Below are 20,355 nucleotides of genomic sequence, written 5' to 3'. Positions count from 1 at the left end.
AATGAATTTTTTGCAATTTCAATGGGGATCAATACATCAAATTTATAAGCAGTTCTTTGCTTATTTCTTTGCCCCAAGCTGCTGGCCAAGGATATGTATATGGAGAAAAAAAAATTTAAAGCAATTTATGTTTATCACAAGGTTTGACTTGATACCAGAGGAATCATACCAAAGGCAGTGAGTTTTAATTGCATCAATTATTACTTTATCTTGCATCGTTTTGAATAATTTCCCAAAGTCAGATGGAGAGATTGGTCATATACCAGTTATTTCAATCCAACAAGATTTAAAAATGAAAAGTTTAGGACAAAATTTTCTATAGAAATTAAATTTTGATAAAATTTCCTATAGTAATTAAATTTTGATAAAATTTCCTATAGAAATGAAATTCTGACAAAATTTCCGTTGGCAAAGAATTTTTGACGAAATTTCCTTCAGCAAAGAAATTTTGACAAAATTTCATTTCTATGGAAATTTTGTTAAAATTGCAGAAATTTTGTCAAAAATTTTTTTCTATGGGAAATTTTGTCAAAATTTTATTTCTAAGGGAAATTTTGTCAAAATTTTGAAATTTTCAAAAAAATTTCCCTTAGAAAAAAATTTTGACAAAATTTCCCTTAAAAATTAAATTTTGAAAAAAAATCCCTTAGAAATAAAATTTTGACAAAATTTCTGCAATTTTAACAAAATTTCCTATAGAAATGAAATTTTGACAAAATTTCCAATGAAGTTTCTTTATACCAAAAATTTTATGCAAAATTTCAGCCAAATCGGACTAAAATTTCGGCTTACAGGAGCTCAAGAAGTCAAATCGGAAGATCGATTTATATGGGAGCAATATCAGGTTCTCAACCGATTTGGACCAAACTTGGCACAGTCGTTGAAAGTCATAACAAAACGCCGCATGCAAAATTTCAGCCAAATGGGACAAATATTGCGGCTTCCAGGGGCTCAAGAAGTCAAATCGGAAGATCGGTTTATATGGGAGCAATATCAGGTTATAGACGGATTTAAAGCATACTTGGCACACATATTGAAAATCATAACAGAACACTATGTGCAAAATTTCAGCCAAATCGGATGAAAATTGAGGCTTCCAGGGGCTCAAGAAGTCAAATCGGGAGTTCGGTTTATATGGGAGCTGTATCAGGTTCTTAACCGATTTGGACCGTACTTGACACAGTTGTTGGAAGTCATAACAGAAAACTATGTGCAAAATTTCAGCCAAATTGAGGCTTCCAGGTGCTTAAGAAGCTAATTAGGGAGATCGGTTTATATGAGAGCTATATCCAAATCTGAACCGATATGGCCCATTAGCAATCCCCGACGGCCTACATCAGTAGTATACCCCCATCCTATGGTGGTGGGTACAAAAACGAACTTGTGTTCGTTTGTTTACCGGTTTATTTGTTTGTTTCACGTAGACTCAAAAATGGCTGAACCGATTACCTTGAAGGACGATTTATATCGGAAGGAGGACGGACCCTCTTACCCTTACCCCAAAAATCCTACCCAAAAATAAAAGTGGAGACAATATGGGACTCAAATAAAAGGTATTCGGGAATAGAGAACGAATTTCATATTAAAAATTGGGTGCAAGTAACTGGGGGGCCGGCTAAACTCCAAAACATCCTAAAATAGGTTTATTGGTTGAGCATGATAATATGAGACTTAAATGAAAGGTATTCGGGAGTAGATTACGAATATGATCAGGAAGGAGGTATAGGCTTTATAATTTGTTGATATCAGAAGGGGGGGGGCGGACCCTCCCCCTTACCCCAAAAGTACGACCCATAAAAAAAAGTGGGCCGATACTTACAATATGGGACTCAAATGAAAGGTATTGAGAAGTAGAATACGAATTTTATGTAAAAAAAATGGGTCCAAGTAACTGGGGGCCGCCCCGAATCCCAAAACTTCCTACAATAGGTTTATTGGACGATCATGACAATATGGGACTCAAATGAAAGGTATTCGGGAGTAGATTACGAATATGGTCAGGAAGGAGGTATAGGCTTTATAATTTGTTGATATCGGAAGGGGGGCGGACTCTCCCCCTTACCCCAAAAGTACGACCCAAAAATAAAAGTGGACCGATCCTTACAATATGGGCCTCAAATAAAAGGTATTCAGAAGTAGAATACGAATTTTATGTAAAAAAATGGGTCCAAGTAATTGGGGGCCGCCCGAACCCCAAAACTCCCTAAAATAGGTTTATTGGACGATCATGACAATATGGGACTCTAATGAAAGGTATTCGGAAGTAGATTACGAATATGGTCAGGAAGAAGGTATAGGCTTTATAATTTGTTGATATCGGAAGGGGGGCGTCCCCCTTACTCCAAAAGTACGACCCAAAAATAAAAGTGGACCGATCATGACAATATGGGACTCAAATTAAAGGTATTCGGAAGTAGAATACGTATTTTATATCAAAAAATGGGTCCAGGTAACTGGGGGCCGCCCGAACCCCAAAACTCCCTAAAATAGGTTCATTGGACGATCATGACAATATGGGACTCAAATAAAAGGTATTCGGAAGTAGATTACGAATATAGTCAGGAATAGACTTTATAATTTGTTGATATCGGAAGGGGGGCGTCCCCCTTACCCCAAAAGTACGACCCAAAAATAAAAGTGGACCGATCATGACAATATGGGACTCAAATGAAAGGTATTCGGAAGTAGATTACGAATATAGTCAGGAATAGACTTTATAATTTGTTTATATCGGATGGGGGCGGACCCTCCCCCGTTACCCCAAAAACATCACCCAAAATCAAAAGTGGACCAATAAGGACAATATGGGTATTAAATGAAAGGTATTGAAAAGTAGAATACGAATATGGTATTAAAAATTCGGACCAAGTAACCAGGAAGTCGCCCTGACCCCAAAACTTCTAAAAGCGGACAAATTGAATGTCCATATCCATATGTGGCTCAAATGAAAGGTATTCTGGATTAGATTATGAATCTGGCATACAAAATGAGATCGAAGTGTAGGGGGTCTCCCAACAGTGGCACGAATTCGATATCCACATTCAGGGCGAAGTGTCCCTAAAAGATATTAGAGAATTAAAGAAGGTGCAGCGGAGCGGTTCCGGTTCGGCTAGTTAATTATAGAAATTAAATTTTTTATAAAAATGAAATTTCTACAAAATTTCCTATAGAATTCCTATTGACGTTGTAATGATAGTTTCGGACGCTAGATAATGGTAAAGGTTCTTGGTATTACTATGTGTGTCCAGGTTCGAGACCCGGCCAGGCTCCGCCGAATTTTTATTTTACAGTTTTTTTGTCTGTTAGAGCGAAAAGCATTTATGTCATAATTTTTCGTTTTTCATCTTTCGGGACGAGCTTAATGGTCGAAGACTTTTTTTCCTTTTCCATTGCAAAAAAAAATCTTCGTCATAAGCTCGTCTCGAAAGAGAAAAAAAAATTAATTTTATATTTTTCTCAAATAACTTTTCCAAGATTTCTCCAATTTGTTATCCAAGCAGATTGTTTTAATTTGTTTCAGCATTTGATTTCCAATTAGAATAAGAATATTCTATAAATTCTTCTTTTCTTCTGCTCTTATTCTCAACCTATAAAATCTTCAACTCATCTACAAACCCACAACTCTTCCTCAATCATCTCATTTATATTCCCCATATTTAATGCTTCTTTGACACCTTTATTTCTATAAAACCTTGCATTCATATAACCCATGCAACAAAACTCCATTCAAACTTACGGCTGCTGCTGCTGCCTTCTTTGATTTCCTTTCTAGATTTTGGCTGAAAAAAAAATCTTCTTCCCCCTTTTATTTTACTAAAAAGACAACAATTAATGATTGTTTTCCTTTTTTCCTTAGCTGTACTCCCTTTGCAATCTTCTTTGCCATATAGTCAAGAATCAAGGTGTGGCCATTGTAAAAGTGTTGAAAAGCTGCAAATATTTGAGATTTTTTTTTTAATCTCCTGGGCAAAGTATTAATCATTTCTGTTTATGAGCAACACCAAACATAATCGTGGATAGAGTTGGTATAATTAGTTAAAGAAGGGGTTTGTTGGTTGATGGTTGGGGGCCCCAAGGAGGTAAAAGGGTAAATAAAGGGTTTCTGATAATACACTGAGAGAAATTTGAAGAATACTGCTAAGAAATTGAACATAAATAAGCACATTTAGCTGAAACTTAGAGCATTTATAATACGAATTTATAATCAATGACTACTTTATCACTCTTTTCAGATTCCCGTAATGTGAAACGGATTCACATTTCAGGTCCAAAGCCCAAAAACCAGAAAATGTCCTATGAAAATGTGTGAGTATATGAAAATTTATGTAAATCTTATTGGCATTTCGAATATTAAGGTAAACTTTTTTTTAGGAAAATTTTTAAAATTTTGACAAAATGCCTAAAAGAAATAAAATTTTAACAGAATGATAAAATTAAAAAAAAAATCCCGTAGAAATCAAATTTATACAAATTTCCCATCAAAAAAAAATTTACAAAAATTTCAAATAGGAAGAAAATTATGACAAAATTTCCCACAAAAGGATATTTCGACAAAATTTCCCAAAGAAAAGAAATTTTGACAAAATTTCCTATAGAAATGAAATTTTAACGAAATTCCTTATACAAAGGGAAAAAATTTCCCATTTAAAGGGAATTTTCACAAAATTTCCCATTCAAAGGAAATTTTCACAAAATTTCCCGTTCAAAGGAAATTTTCACAAAATTTCCCATTCAAATGAAATTTTTCCCATCATAAGGAAATTTTCACAAAATTTTCCGTTCAAAGGAAATTTTCACAAAATTTCCCATTCAAAGGAAATTTTCACAAAATTTCCCATTCAAAGTAAATTTTCACAAAATTTCCCATTCAAAGGAAATTTTCACAAAATTTCCCATTCAAAGGAAATTTTCACAAAATTTCCCGTTAAAGGAAATTTTCTCAAAATTTACCACTCAAAAAAATAATTCACAAAATTTCCCCTCATAAGGAAATTTTCACAGAATTTCCCGTTCAAAGGAAATTTTCACAAAATTTCCCATTAAAGGAAATTTTCACAAAATTTACCACTCAAAAAAAATTCACAAAATTTCCCATCATAAGGAAATTTTCACAGAATTTCCCGTTCAAAGGAAATTTTCACAGAATTTCCTGTTCAAAGGAAATTTTCCCAAAATTTTTTCATTCAAAGGAAATTTTCACAAAATTTACCACTCAAAAAAAATTCACAAAATTTCCCATCATAAGGAAATTTTCACAGAATTTCCCGTTCAGAGGAAATTTTCACAGAATTTCCTGTTCAAAGGAAATTTTCACAAAATTTTTTCATTCAAAGGAAATTTTTCACAAAATTTCTCATTCAAAGAAAATTTTTACAAAATTTCCTATAGAAATAAAAATTTAAGAAAATTTCCCTCCAATTAAAATTTTGATAAAACTTCCGCTTAAAATGAAGTTTTGATAAAATTAACAAAATTTTAATTATAGAAATTAAATTTTTACAAAAATTAAAATTTACAAATATTTCCCTTCAATAACAAATTTTGATAAATTTTCCCCTTAAATTGAAATTTTGATAAAAATTTCCCATTAAAATAGAAATTTAACAAAATTTCCTATCCCAAAAAGAAATCGTGAGAGGAAATTTCGGCAAAGTTTCCTTTGAAATTGAATTTTAACAAAATTTCCCATAGAAATGAAAATTGGACAAAATTTCCTACAGAAATAAAATATTAACAAAATTTCCCCTAAAAAGGAAATTTTGACAAAGTTTTCTATTGAAATGTAATTTTGAAAAAATTTTCTATAGAAATGAAATTTTAACAATGTTAGCTATAAAAAATGAAACTGAGAAAATTTTAACTAAAATTCTTATACAAATGATTTGCAATTCAAAGGAAATTTTTACAAAATTTCCCATTCAAAGGAAATTTTCACAAAATTTCCCGTTAAAGAAAATTTTCTCAAAAAATTTACCACTCAAAAAAAATAATTCACAAAATTTCCCCTCATAAGGAAATTTTCACAGAATTTCCCGTTCAAAGGAAATTTTCACAAAATTTCCCATTCAAAGGAAAACTTTCCCATTATAAGGAAATTTTCACAGAATTTCCTGTTCAAAGGAAATTTTCACAAAATTTTTTCATTCAAAGGAAATTTTCACAAAATTTTCCATTCAAAGGAAATTTTTCACAAAATTTCTCATTCAAAGAAAATTTTGACAAAATTTCCTATAGAAATAAAAATTTAAGAAAATTTCCCTCCAATTGAAATTTTGATAAAACTTCCGCTTAAAATGAAGTTTTGATGAAATTAACAAAATTTTAATTATAGAAATTAAATTTTTACAAAAATTAAAATTTACAAAATTTTCCCTTCAATAACAAATTTTGATAAATTTTCCCCTTAAATTGAAATTTTGATAAAAATTTCCCATTAAAATAGAAATTTAACAAAATGTCCTATCCCAAAAAGAAATCGTGAGAGGAAATTTCGGCAAAGTTTCCTTTGAAATTGAATTTTAACAAAATTTCCTTTAGAAAAATTTTTTACAAAGTTTTCTTTGGATAAGAAATTTTAACAAAAAAAAATTATTTTTCAAAGTAACAACTTCCCAGAATTTTGTCTTCGTTTAAACTTCCATCGATTATTTTGTAGGGTGTTGTATAATTATGCCGCAATTCAAACAATTCACAAAAAAAATAATCGGCAACATACAAAACCAAAATTAAAGAAAAAATATTCAAAAGGAGAGAGCGAATAAACACGTACATGCAGACAAACATATATACAAACAGACCGACGGGCATACATATGTATGAATGAACCAATGGATGGATGGATGTGCATAAATACATCTTCAGATTGTGGTGTTTTTTTTTGGGAGGGGAGGGGGGAGAAATAATTTTTTGTGGGTTTTGTTTTTGCAACAAAATTCGCTGCACAGCAAGAGATACAAATCTCTTTGGTCTTGGCCGGAAGCAAAAAACACGTTCACTCATTCACACACACATACACACACACACAACCAATGTCAAACGCACACCTTCTTAAATGCAAGTACCTTAGTTTATAGCTGGTATTGGGTACTGGCAGGGTGCCTACTACAGCCCGTATAAAACAGAGCATTCTTCTGCACGGTGCTACAATGTCTTTGCCATTTGACGCCGTTCTTATTTTCGCTTTACCAACTTCAAGTGCTGCTTCTGCCGAAATTTTTTGATCTTCATCAGCTTTAGTGATCCACAAAGTTTAACTTTTTTTTCGAAAGAGACTTAGTTCTCAATTGATGAACTGTGGGTGGAGTGGCGGGTAAGAAGCAGCTCTAAAAACAATAACACATATCAAATTCACTAAAAACCTCGAATATTAAGAGAATAAGAACTGAACGGAGCGAACAGGAGAAACATTTTCAGAATTTATTTCATTTAACTTCAAAACAGATTGACCATAATGTAATCAACTTAAAGACAGTGCTTCCAAAGTCATAACAATTCTCTTGTTATGAAATTATTTTTATAATGTGTAAAACCGGAAATTGTTCTAAATTTCCATAGAAAGTTTTGTCAAATATTCATCTCTATAGGAAATTTTGTCAAAATTTCATTTCTATAGGAAATTTTGTCAAAATTTCATTTCTATAGGAAATTTTGTCAAAATTTCATTTCTATAGGAAATTTTGTCAAAATTTCATTTCTATAGGAAATTTTGTCAAAATTTCATTTCTATAGGAAATTTTGTCAAAATTTCATTTCTATAGGAAATTTTGTCAAAATTTCATTTCAATAGGAAATTTTGTGAAAATTTCATTTCTATAGGAAATTTTGTCAAAATTTCATTTCTATAGGAAATTTTGTCAAAATTTCATTTCTATAGGAAATTTTGTCAAAATTTCATTTCTATAGGAAATTTTGTCAAATTTTCATTTCTCTAGGAAGTTTGGTAAAAAACTTTCTTCCTAGAGAAAATTTTGTCACAATTTCAGAGCTTTATGAAATTTTCACAAAATTTCATTTCAAGAGGGGAACTTTTCAAAATTTAACATCGACATTAAATTTTTAAAAATTCTCCTATTTTTATTAATTTTTTTTTTTAAATTTGGGAAATTTTTTTTTAAATTTGGAATTTTTTTTTTTAAGTTGGGAAATTTTTCCAAAATTTCTAATTCATGGAAACTTTTGTCCAAACTTAGGAAGGAAATTTTATCAAGAATGTATATAAGGAAAATTTTGTCAAAATGGGATATTTTGTCATAATGGGAAATTTTGTCAAAATGAGAAATTTTTTCAAAATGGGAAAATTTTTCAAAACGGAATTTTTTCAAAATGGGAAATATTTTCAAAATCTGTTAAAATCCGAAAATTTTTAAATTGGGACATTTTTTCAAAATCTAGTGAAAATTTCATTTCATTTCTACAGGAAATTTTATTCAAAATTTCTTTTTATGGGAAAATTGAGCAAAATTTTCCGTCCAGGGAAATTTTGCGCAAATTTTAATTTTCCCCCTGACCTATAGCCGATACTATACACCAAGCTTCATAAATTTTTTCAAAATATTAGATTATGTCAAAATGGCAAATTTTTTCAATATAGAAAAATCTGTCAAATTGGGAAATTTTGTCAATATGGGAAATTTTTTCAAAATGGGAAATTTTATCAAAATGGGAAATTTTGTCAAAATGGGAAATTTTGTCAAAATGGGAAATTTTGTCAAAATGGGAAATTTTGTCAATATATGTCAATATATGACTATATGTCAAAATGAGAAATGTTGTTAAAATGGGAAATTTTGTCAATATGGGATAATTTGTCTTAACGAAATTGAGAAATTTTGTCAAAATGGAAAAATTTGTCAAAATGGTAAATTTTGTCAATATGGGACAATATGTCAAAATGGGAATTTTTTTTCAAAATGGGAAATTTGATCAAAATGGGAAATTTTGTCCAAATGGGAAATTTTGTCAATATGGGATAATATGTCAAAATGGGAAATGTTGTCAAAATGGGAAATTTTGTCAAAATGAGAAATTTTGTCAAAATGAGAAATTTTGTCAAAATGAGAAATTTTGTGAAAATGGCAAATTTTCGTCAAAATGGGGAATTTTGCCAAAATGGAAATTTTGTCAATATGGGAAAATTTGACTTTCTCATAATGGGAAATTTTTTCACAATGGGAAATTTTTTTCAAAATAGAAAATTTTTTTTAAAAATGGGACATTTGAACAAAATTTCCCGTCTATGGGAAATTTTGGGAAAGTTTAATTTCTTTATGAACTTTTATCAAAATCTCATTGCTAGGGGGGAAATTTTGTGAAATTTTCATTTCTATAGGAATTTTGTTTAAAACTTTTTTCTAGTGGTAATTTGGTCCAATTTTTCTAAGAAAATTTTTATCAATTTTTTTTTTAAAGCAACATGCCTATTTCTTCCTTTCTTCTCCCCGATTTCACTGTCCTCCAAGTGGTGTTTCTTTGAAAATTAAAACTTGTGTAAATTTACGTTGTTTTAAGATGTCTTGACATAAGTCTACACTCCATAAAAGTTCTGGGGCTCTTATTCGAGCATCCGAAAGGAAACTTAACTTTTACCTTATTCGTAGCAAAGGCAAGTAAGTCAGCAATCATGGCCCATGGTTAGCAACAGATTCTTGTTATGGCCTTAAACAACAACAACAACAACAACAACAACGACTTGTACAACAGCAGGAAAAAGTGGAAAGTGGCAACAAAAACACAACAAACCTCAAACTTTATGCTGGACTCGGGCAACTACTCTTCCTCCGTCGCTCCGTCCATCCGTCTGTCTGTCTGTCTGTCTGTTTGCCAGACCTTCCTTCCTTCAGCTGCTTTTTTTGCCAACTTTGATCTTATAATTATTCTCAGCTTGTTTGTTTGTTTTTGTTGTTGTTTTTGTTTTTGACTGTCTCCAACTTTTTCCCCTTTGGCTTTCTTTTCCTTCGCTTTTTGTTTTAAGATATGTGTGAGTTGTTCTTGTTGTCCGTATTATTGTTTTTTGTTAGTTTCTTAACCTACTTTAATTTGTGAGTAAATTTTATTTAAGTATGCTCTCACCTCCTTCTCGCTTGCCTTTCAAGGGGACTCCATCAGGGTTCTGCTTAAGTAGCCTGCCAGGCTTTCATTTGCTGCTTCGTTACTTGCAAGTGGTTCTTGGCTCTTGAATGTTACCTTATACGCTCTCTAGCAATGTTGAGTAGTTACTTGTATTAGGCATGCCCTCATATGCCTGAGTGTCAATAATGTTGAATTATGTCCTAAACAGCTCCTTTGACCTGAAAAAGGATAGTAATGGAAAAATAAACATTTAAGTGTAAAAAAACTATAAAAAAAATTCCTACAGAAATAATATTTTTAATTGAAATTAAATTTAAAAAAATTCTGGAGAAATGATAAAAGGCAAGTCCTGAGATGCAAATTTAAACTCCTATGCCCTCTCTTCATGATTTGCTTCATAACCTTCCCTTGATATTGACTTGCAGATATTGAAATGCAAACCAACACTCTAGCCTTAGGACCCAGCTCTTAAGTCCCATGATGGCCAAATGAAAAAAAACCAAACCTATTGATATGCCTGCCACCCAATGTTCCTTTGATTACTGCCTACATCTTCCCTTGCGACCATCTTCTCTTGCATTGGGGTTTAATTAATGTTTTGCAAACTCCATTCCATAGAGCCCATGCTACAACCCACAATCATTGCTGGCCACAAAAAACAAAATATTCTGGACAAGAGACGTTGCAAAAAAAAAGTAACGATCTTACCAAGTGTTAGCTTATTTGGAAATCAAATACTTTGTTCGCCAGCATTGCCTTGGCCTTTTCAGCTTCATCTACATATGAAAGTGTGTACCCTTTCCCCCTCACCCCGCTGCAGAGGCTCTCATCATACTCTGTGACTTAATGCAAGCCGCCTGCGACTATACAAAAATAATAATTGGTTGTAGCAATATTTTCTGGTTATTACCTACAACCAATTCCTCTTGCCAGCCACAGCCATGTAGCCATTGTTTGGAAACTTTTCTGTTCTTGTTGTTGTGCCTTTCGATGGAGAAATGTCTATAAGTCACAGCTATTTTATTGCACCCATGAAATTGTTTGTAAACCCAAGAATGCATCAGCATTGTCCCCCACTTCCATACAATTGCCTCGCACATGCCCTCTCTCGCTCTCTCTGTAGTTCGCTATCCATAATCAAGGTAAACACATTCAATGCGCAAGCGCAGACGATGTGGCTCTTACAGGACCCCAGACCGCAGTGCAAGCACTCAGCATACAAACATAACAGCATATAAAACTTACAACATAATCTTGATTTCCCCCCTCTCTCTCTCTCACTATCTCTCACACACAAACCGATACACAATGATCTCCTTTTAACGGGGACTCAAAGGGGCTGGAATAATGGGCTTAAGAGGAGAAAAGATGAGAAGAAGGGAAGAGAAAGAAGATGATGACTATGGAGAGCTGTGTTGCCACAAGCATTGCTCAAAGAATTTTTGGTTGAAATTTCCTTATCATGGGAAATTTTGTCCAACTTTAAATGGGAAATTTTCCCAAAAATTTCCTTTTTTGTGAATTTTGCAAAATTTTGTTTCTATGGGAAATTTCGCCAAATTTCATTTAGATGGAAAATTTTATCAAAATTTCATTTCTATGGGAAATTTTGTGAATATTTACAATAATTTTTATGGGAATTTTTGCCAAATTTCATTGTTTTGGGAAATTTTGTCAAAATTTCATTTTTTTTTTTGAAAATTTGTCAAAATTTCATTTCTATGGAAAATTTTGTCAAAATTTCATTTCTATGGGAAATTTTGTCAAAATTTCATTTATATGGGAAATTTTGTCAATATTTAATATCTATTGGAAATTTTGTCAAAATTTTATTTCCATAGGAAATTTTGTCAAAATTTCATTTCCATGGGATATAGTCAATATTTAATTTTTATGGGAAATTTTGTCAAAATTTCATTTCTTTGGGAAATTTAGACAAAATTTCATTTATATGGGAAATTTTGTAAATATTTATTTTTTATGAGAAATTTTGTAAAAATTTCATTTCTTTGGGAAATTTTGTCAAAATTTCATTTCTTTGGGAAATTTTGTCAAAATTTCATTTCTTAGGAAATTTTGTCAAAATTTCATTGCTTTGTCAAAACTTCTTTTCTTTGGAAAATTTTGTCAAAATTTCATTTCTTTGGGAAATTTTGTCAAAATTTCATTTATTTAGGAAATTTTTTTAAAATTCCATTTCTATAGGAAATTTTGTCCAAATTCCATTGCTATAGGAAATTTTGTCAAATTTTACGGGGCACTGTCTAATCGAAAAACATGCTGACAGACTGAAGGTTGCCAGCAAAGACTTTTGCAGAAGCTGTAAGGACAATGAAGAAGAAGATACTATAGAACACCTTCTGTGAGTGTGTCCCACAAGGGAAGGTATTCCACTTAAGGTTCCCATTTCTTTGAGAACCTGCCTGATTTAGCGGATGTGAGCATTCGCAAGTTATTGGGCTTTTTAAAGCGATTTGGATGGTTCAACGGTAGGAACTAGAAGGCATCTTTCTTCTTCTGGTCCTGTGGTATCACCATGGACGAAAACGTCTAAGTGAGTCTGATGGCAGAATGCCACTTAAACCTAATCTAACCTTACCTACATCTATACGAAATTTTCAAAATTTCATTTCGGAAGGAAATTTTGTCAAAATTCCTTTGGAAAATTTTTGTAAACTTTTTGCCAAAATTTCATTAGATGGGAAATTTTGATCCCTCATCAGGAACGTCATTGACGAGGAGAAGATAGCGTGGGCGGTTCGCATTTTCCGGCAATTTAAGTCGGCCGGACCTGACGGAATTATTTCAGCACTGGTGCAGGAGTCCCTTGGAGTTACCCTACCATGGCTTGGGCATGCCTGCCTGGCAAGGTCCTACATACCAAGGGCATGGAGGGAGGTCAAGGATGTCTTTATCCCCAAGGCGGGAAGAATAAACTACAGTACGACGAAGGATTATAGGCCTATTAGTCCGTCATTCTTTTTGCTGAAAACACTGGAAAGACTGATTTACCTGAAGGTGGACGGGGGACTGACGCCGGAAAACTTCAGTGGGCACAACACGCATACCTCAAAGGCAGGTCGGTGGAGACGGCCCTTTACGAGGTGGTATAGGAGGTCTCTCCGACAGAAGGATTACACTTTAGCGGCCTTCTTGGATGTTGAGGCGGCTTTCAATAATGTGGAGATTGGGGCGATCGTCGCCGCACTGGACCTCATGGGGATTCACCCTTTAATCTCCCGATGGATAAATAATAGCTTTATGGCAGAACTATTAATGCGAACCTGAGAGATAATGTGGTCAGAAGGCTGGTCGCCAGAGGAACGCCCCAATGAGGGGTGTTCTCACTGATTCTATGGAACCTCGTGATTAATGAAATCCTGATGAATCTCGGTAGGGACGGCAAAAGGATTATCGCTTATGCGGACGACGTCGTGCTGCTGGCCCGAGGCAAGTTTCTGTCGACGATCAGAGAGATCATGGAAGGGTCACTGAGGAGGTTGTCGCGATGGACTACCAGAAATGGTTTGAGGACTAACCCAGGGAAGACGGAGCTGGTGCTCTTTACGCGTAGATATTAGATACCGGAGTTTAAGACTCTCGTCCTTGGACGGGGTCACCTCGTAGGGCACTGTGCGCTTTTTATACCCTCCACCATAGGATGGGGGGTATACTAATTTCGTCATTCATATAAACTACTCGAAATATTCATCTGAGACCCCATAAAGTATATATTCTTGATCGTCGTGACATTTTATGTCGATCTAGCCATGTCCGTTCGTCTGTCCGTCCGTCCGTCCGTCTGTCCGTCCGTCTGTCTGTCGAAAGCACGCTAACTTCCGAAGGAGTAAAGCTAGCCGCTTGAAATTTTGCACAAATACTTCTTATTAGTGTAGGTCGGTTGGTATTGTAAATGGGCCATATCGGTCCATGTTTTGATATAGCTGCCATATAAACCGATCTTGGGTCTTGACTTCTTGAGCCTCTAGAGTGCGCAATTCTTATCCGATTGGAATGAAATTTTGCACGACGTGTTTTGTTATGATATCCAACAACTGTGCTAAGTATGGTTCAAATCGGGCGCTTGCTGTGTTCCTGTTCGGGTCTGCATAGACGTAGGCTCTACTTTCTGGGAAGCCTTTTCTTCTGTGATCTGGGTGAACTTGCGAACGTACCTCTGATATGTCTCCTGAGCTTTGTTGAGGGAACAGGATGGTTCCGACGAGGGGTGCCACAAGCTCCGGCGTAGATAGATCCAGGCGGGACAGGCGGTTCTTCAACCCCCGCTCGGGTTCTCCACTCTTCCTATCTTTTTCTTTTTATTCGTGTATAACCTCTAGTACGAGGTCTCACATTTTCTTTCGCTTCCCTTCCTCTCTCTAGGGTACCGCAATGGGGCAAACTGGCCACCGAGTGAACTCACCTTTGGCGGGCAACCCATTCAACCTAACCTGACCTAACCTTCATTTAGATGGAAAATTTTGTCAACATTTTATTAAGATGGGAAATTTTGTCAAAATTTCATTTAGTGGGAAATTTTGTCAAAATTTCATTTAAATAGATGGGAAATTTTTTTAAAATTACATTTAGATGGGAAATTTAATTTCAATTGGAAATTTTGTCAAAATTTCATTAAACGGGATATTTTGTCAAAATTTAATTTAGACAGGAAATTTTGGCAAAATTTCATTTAGATGGGAAATTTTGTTAAAATTCATTTGGATGGCCAATTTTGTCAAAATTTCATTTAAATGGGATATGTTATCAGAGTTTCATTAAGATGGGAAATTTTGTCAAATTTTTATTCAGATGGGAAATTTTGTCAAAATTTCATTTAAATGGGAAATGTTGTCAAAATTTTTATTTAGGTGGGAAATTTTGTCAAAATTTCATTTAGATGGGAAATTTTGTTAAAATTGCATTTGGATGGGATATTTTGTCCAAATTTCATTTTAATGGGAAATTTTGTCACAATTTCATTTTAATGGGAAATTATGTCACAATTTCATTTTAATGGGAAATTTTGTCAAAATTTCAATTAGATGGGAAATTTTGTTAAAATTGCATTTAGATGGGAAATTTTGTCAAAATTTCATTTAAATGGGAAATTTTGTCAAAGTTTCATTTAGATGGGAAATTTTGTCAGAATTTCATTTTAATGGAAAATTTTGTCAAAATTTCAATTAGATGGGAAATTTTGTTAAAATTGCATTTAGATGGGAAATTTTGTCAAAATTTCATTTCTATAGGAAATATGTTCAAAATTTCTTTTGTTTGGGAAAATTTGTCAGAATATCTATTCTTTGGGAATTTTTTCAAAATTTCATATCCAACGTAATTTTGTCAATATTTGTATTCTTTTGCATATTTTGTTGAAATTTCCTCTCTTTTGCAAATTTTCTTTTCTTTTAGTAGTTTTGTACATATTTTTTTCCTAAAAGAAATTTTTTCTATATTAATTATTTTTTAATAACTCTGGCAACTCTGCCTTACTTTGCTGTTAATGCCTAGCACAGAAGAATTCCATAATTCTCCATTAAAATAAGAGTAATGCGGAGGAGCCCAAAATAATAATAAGCAACTAGAACAATTTTCCTCCAGAATAAAGCCCAAAATACTGGTGGAGGCGATATTGGTTGATGGTAGATGGTAGTAGAAGTAGTTGTTGTGGTTATGGTAGACACACATTTAAATGCTACACCGCAAAATTATTTACAATTCGCCTAGAACTCAAATGTATCCCCTTTAAATGCCCAAGAAAGATCACCACCAACACCACAGACCAAGAGGCCAACACTTAAATGAAAATGAGGCTTGCAGTTCGCCTCAACCTCACCTCATCTTCATTGTCGTCTTCTTTTAGTGCCTTCGACTATGAGTTTGCCTTCGTCAACAGCGTCGTCGTGTGGCTCGATTGAATGCGAATCGTGGGCGGATGCAATACAAAAGAGTCCCAAATGAAGGAGAGTGGCCGGCAAATTGCAATCGAGACACATGGATGGATGGACAGACAGAGGTGGCAATATCGAGCAATTTACAGGGGCGTAGAAATAAAAACACTTATTGGGTATGATAAGGGAGCTATGTCTACATTCAAAGGGAGAAATTTTAAATTCTATTAAAAAGGCCAAAAAATATTTTCATCTGTAATTGCCGCGTAATCAAAAATAGGACATGTAAACCCCCATTGGGTTATTCGGAGTTTGGGAGTATCTGCATCTTACACTCAAACACAGGCCAGAGATTTACTCATTGCCTTTCCGTTAAAGGATTTCGAAAATATTTTGAAATTGGGATTTCTACAGCAATTTTTCACGGATTTTGTTTTTTATAGTTTTTTTTTTTTTCTTAATCCTTCCCCCTCCCACGCCTTTACCGACTCATGAACCAAATCTTTAATTCTCTCTCGATCGTCTGACTCTGCTCTAAGCAAACAGCATTGATTTTAAGGTAGCCCCTTCTCGGGCACACAGTCTGAAGGCGAGGGGAGTTTGGTAAGGATTTTGTTTTGTTTTGGCCAAAGGGTGCAGGAGGCAAGTGCGCGCGCCGATTATCAGAGAAACAATTGTGACTCTTAACATTGAGGAAGAGGTATAAGGCCAAGGCAAGAAACCACGAAAATATTTTCCATTCTCCATTCGAATGTAGCGAATAAAAATCGCCGTCTTAAGACATGGTAATGAAGGCGAAGTGGAAAAATATGAATATTAATGATATGCATGTATAATTATCTTTTTGGCTGGTTGTTGTTGTTGTTGTTGGCAGCAGCAGCAGCATGGAGGACTGTAGATGACTGAATGACTGGCTCAGAGGATGGCTTTGTTGGGCTCTTGCCTTGGTTTGACTTTGGCAGACCCATCTCAGCCACCTTTTGTTAAGCGGGCTCGTAAATATCTGTTCCATAACAAAAGTTTTTGAATTCTGTGGCCGGAATGCCCGATGCTTAGATTGTCGTATAGTCTGCAGGCTGCAGGCTGCAGTTGCAATGTTGATGTTGATCTTTTGTAATAAATGTTGTGGGTGCCAAAGACAAGGAATTCAAATTTGCTATAACTCTTTGGTTTGTTGTGCCTTTTTTTCTGTTTTGCTGGCTTTTTGTATCTTTTGCTCCCTTCAGGGTCATTAAACTATGGTGTGGTTTGAAGTCCATTGCTGGCATAATTTTTACAGATTTTTTTTTTCCTCACTGCAAGTTTTGGTTAAACAATTATGTATAGGTTGGGATAGGTTTTGTTGGGTCAACATTGTAATTGATTCAATGGTAGAGAACTCAAAAAAAGGAAGCATAACAAAAAATGAACAAAGTAGGAGACAAATTTGTTTTGAAAGCAAAAACTTTGGTAAAATGATGCAAAAACTAAAATATTGATCAAATTTCTTATAAAAAGGAAATTTCGAAAAAATTTCCTATAAAAATTAAAATTCGAAAAATTTCAATATATAAATAAAACTGACAAAATTCTCAAAAGAAATGAAAATTTTTAAAAAAAAATCCTATAGAAGTGAAATTTTGAAAAAAAAAATTCCCAAGGAAATGAAATTTTTGAAAAAATTTCCTATAGAAGTGAAATTTTGAAAAAATGTCCTACAGAGAGGAATTTATGAAATATTTTCTACAATATTATAAAAAATTAAATTGTTGTCTGTTCCGTATAGACTCAAAAACGGCTGAACCAATTTTCACGAAAATTTTCAAAGATGGTAGAGTTTGAGCCCCCGGTGAAAATAGGATACTAAATTTGTTGATATCCGAAGGGCGGGTAGACCCTCCCCCATACCCCAATTTTTAAAAACGCCAGATCTCGGAGATACTTGCACCGAAATTTTATATGCCACCCTATGGTATCCCAATAACACGAAATTGGTATAAAATTTTTGGGTCCATTACCTGGGGGGACGCCCCATCCCAAAACCCACCCGGGCGGACATGTTTACCGATTGGGACAATATGGGTATCAAACGAAAGGTATTTAAGAGTAGAGTACGAACTTGGTATACTAATTTCCCCAAAGTTTTCGGGGGGGTCACCCACCCCAAAAAAAAACACTCAACTGGACTCTTTCACCGCTTTGGCCAATATGACTATCAAATGAAAGGTATTTAAAAGTAGAGTATACATCTGATAGAGTTTGAGCCCCCGGTGAAAATAGGGAACTACATATTTTGATATCCGAAGAGCGGGCGGACCCTCCCCCTTACCCCAATTTTCAAAAACGCCAGATCTCGAAGATACGTGCACCAATTGGTATAGAACACGAAATTGGTATAGAATTTTTTGGGTCCAATAATTTGGGGGGGACGCCCCATCCCAAAACCCACCCGGGCGGACATGTTTACCGATTGGGACAATATGGGTATCAAACAAAAGGTATTTAAGAGTAGAGTACGAACTTGGTATATAAATTTTGCCCAAAGTGTTCGGGGGGTCCCCCCCAAGAGAACCAAATAACCCCCCAAGAGAACTCTTTCACCGCTTTAGGCAATATGGGTATCGGATGAAAGGTGTATAAAAGTAGAGTACATACAAATTTATTTTTTGGAGTCTGAGGGGCCTCCTCACCCCCCCAAAACACTCCAATTTCCTATAGAAAGGAGATTATAACAAATTTCCTATAGAAATTAAATTTTTGACAAAAATTTCCCATAGAAATGTAATTTTTGACAAAATTTCCCCTTGAAACAAAATTATGACAAAATTTCCTATAAAAATGAAATTTTTAAAAAATTCCCATCGAAATGAAATTTTATAAAATTTCCCATAGAATGAAATTTTATGAAACTTCCCATAGAAATGAAATTTTGAAAAAAAAATTTATAGAAATATATATGGTCAATATCGGCTTCGAATATGGTCTAGATCGGATAATATCTTGATATAGATCGCTGTCTCGATTTAAGGTTTAATGCCCATAGAAGCCGCATTTATTACCCGATTTCGATGAAATTGGGCACAGTGAGTTGCTAGAGATTCCTCGACATCTGTATGGAATATAGTTGAGATCGGACAATATCATGATTTAACCTCCATATAGACCCATCTATCGATTTAAGTTTTTAGGCCAAAAAAATCTGCATTTATTACCCGATTTAGCGCACATTTAGCAATGTGAACTACCCCAGAACCGCTGATGCTGAACTGCGTTGAACATGGTCCAGATCGGACAATATCTTGATATAGCCCCATATATAGACCGATATCTCGATTTAAGGTCTAAGACCGATGAAAGCCACAATTATCATCCGATTTTGCTGAAATACAGCATAGTGAGATATCTAAGGACTCCCAATTTTTAGATCGCACAATATCTTGATATAGCCCTCATATAGACCGATCTCCCGATTGAGGTTCCAAGGCCGATAGAAGCCGAATTTGTTATTTGATTTCTCTAAAATTTCTTGATATAGCCCCCATACAGACCGATCTCCCCATTAAGGTCCAAGAAGCCGTATTTGTTATTTGATTTCTCTGAAATTTGGTACAATGAGTTATTTTAGATCACTCGACTTAGGTGTCGAATTATCGCTTGTCAATATCTTGATATAGCCCCCATATAGACCGATTCCCCGATTCAAGGTCCAGGACCGATGGAAGCCGCATTTGTTATCTGATTTCTCGTAAATTTGACACAATGAGTTATCTTAGATCACTCGACATAGGTGTCGAATATCGTTTAGATCGGTCAATATCTTAGCATAGCCCCATAGAGACCGATCTCCCGATTTAAGATCAAAGGCCCATAAAAACCGCAATTATAAACCAATTTAGCTTAAATTTGGCATAGTGAAGACTCTCGACATAGATATCGAACGTCGTTTAGATCGGACAATATCTTTATATGGCCCCCATATTGACCGATCTCCTGATTCAAGGTCCAAGGCCGATAGAAACCGCATTTATTACCCAATTTCGCTGAAATTTAGAACAGGGAGTTTTTTTTTTGGTATTTTTTATCGATATCCGTATCGAATATGGTCTAAACTGGTCTACATTTCAATATAACAGTCATATATACCGATCTCCCAAATTAAACTCTTGAGACCATAGAGCGCATGTCGTTCCTGATTTCGTTGAAATTCGGTACTGTAAGCTATGTTAGGCCCTTTATCGTCCATGCGATGGTTTAGATAGCACCATATTTAAATATAGCTGCCATATATACAGATCTTCCGATTAAGGTTCTTTGTGCCTTAAAATTTTTTAACCGATTTTGCCGAAATTTTGTACTGTGAGTTGTATTCGGCTCCTAGACATCCTTCCCTAATATGGTGCAGATCGGACCATATTTG

The 20,355-nt window shown here is 34.4% G+C and overlaps 1 protein-coding gene across 1 annotated transcript in view; it reads left to right on the top strand.

The window, feature by feature from the left end:
* The window catches only part of LOC106085775 (uncharacterized), a 177,698-nt gene that overhangs the window by 84,870 nt on the left and 72,473 nt on the right, over positions 1 to 20,355 (top strand). Inside the window, exon 3 of the mRNA XM_059366654.1 lies at positions 4,233 to 4,305. The gene's annotated coding sequence lies outside the window, so the exon portion shown is untranslated. The remainder of the gene's footprint in view (positions 1 to 4,232; positions 4,306 to 20,355) is intronic.

Source organism: Stomoxys calcitrans, chromosome 4, assembly GCF_963082655.1.
Source record: "Stomoxys calcitrans chromosome 4, idStoCalc2.1, whole genome shotgun sequence".
Lineage (NCBI taxonomy): Eukaryota > Metazoa > Arthropoda > Insecta > Diptera > Muscidae > Stomoxys > Stomoxys calcitrans.
The sequence above is the reverse complement of the archived record's forward strand: the minus strand, read 5'-3'. Positions and strand labels throughout refer to the sequence as shown.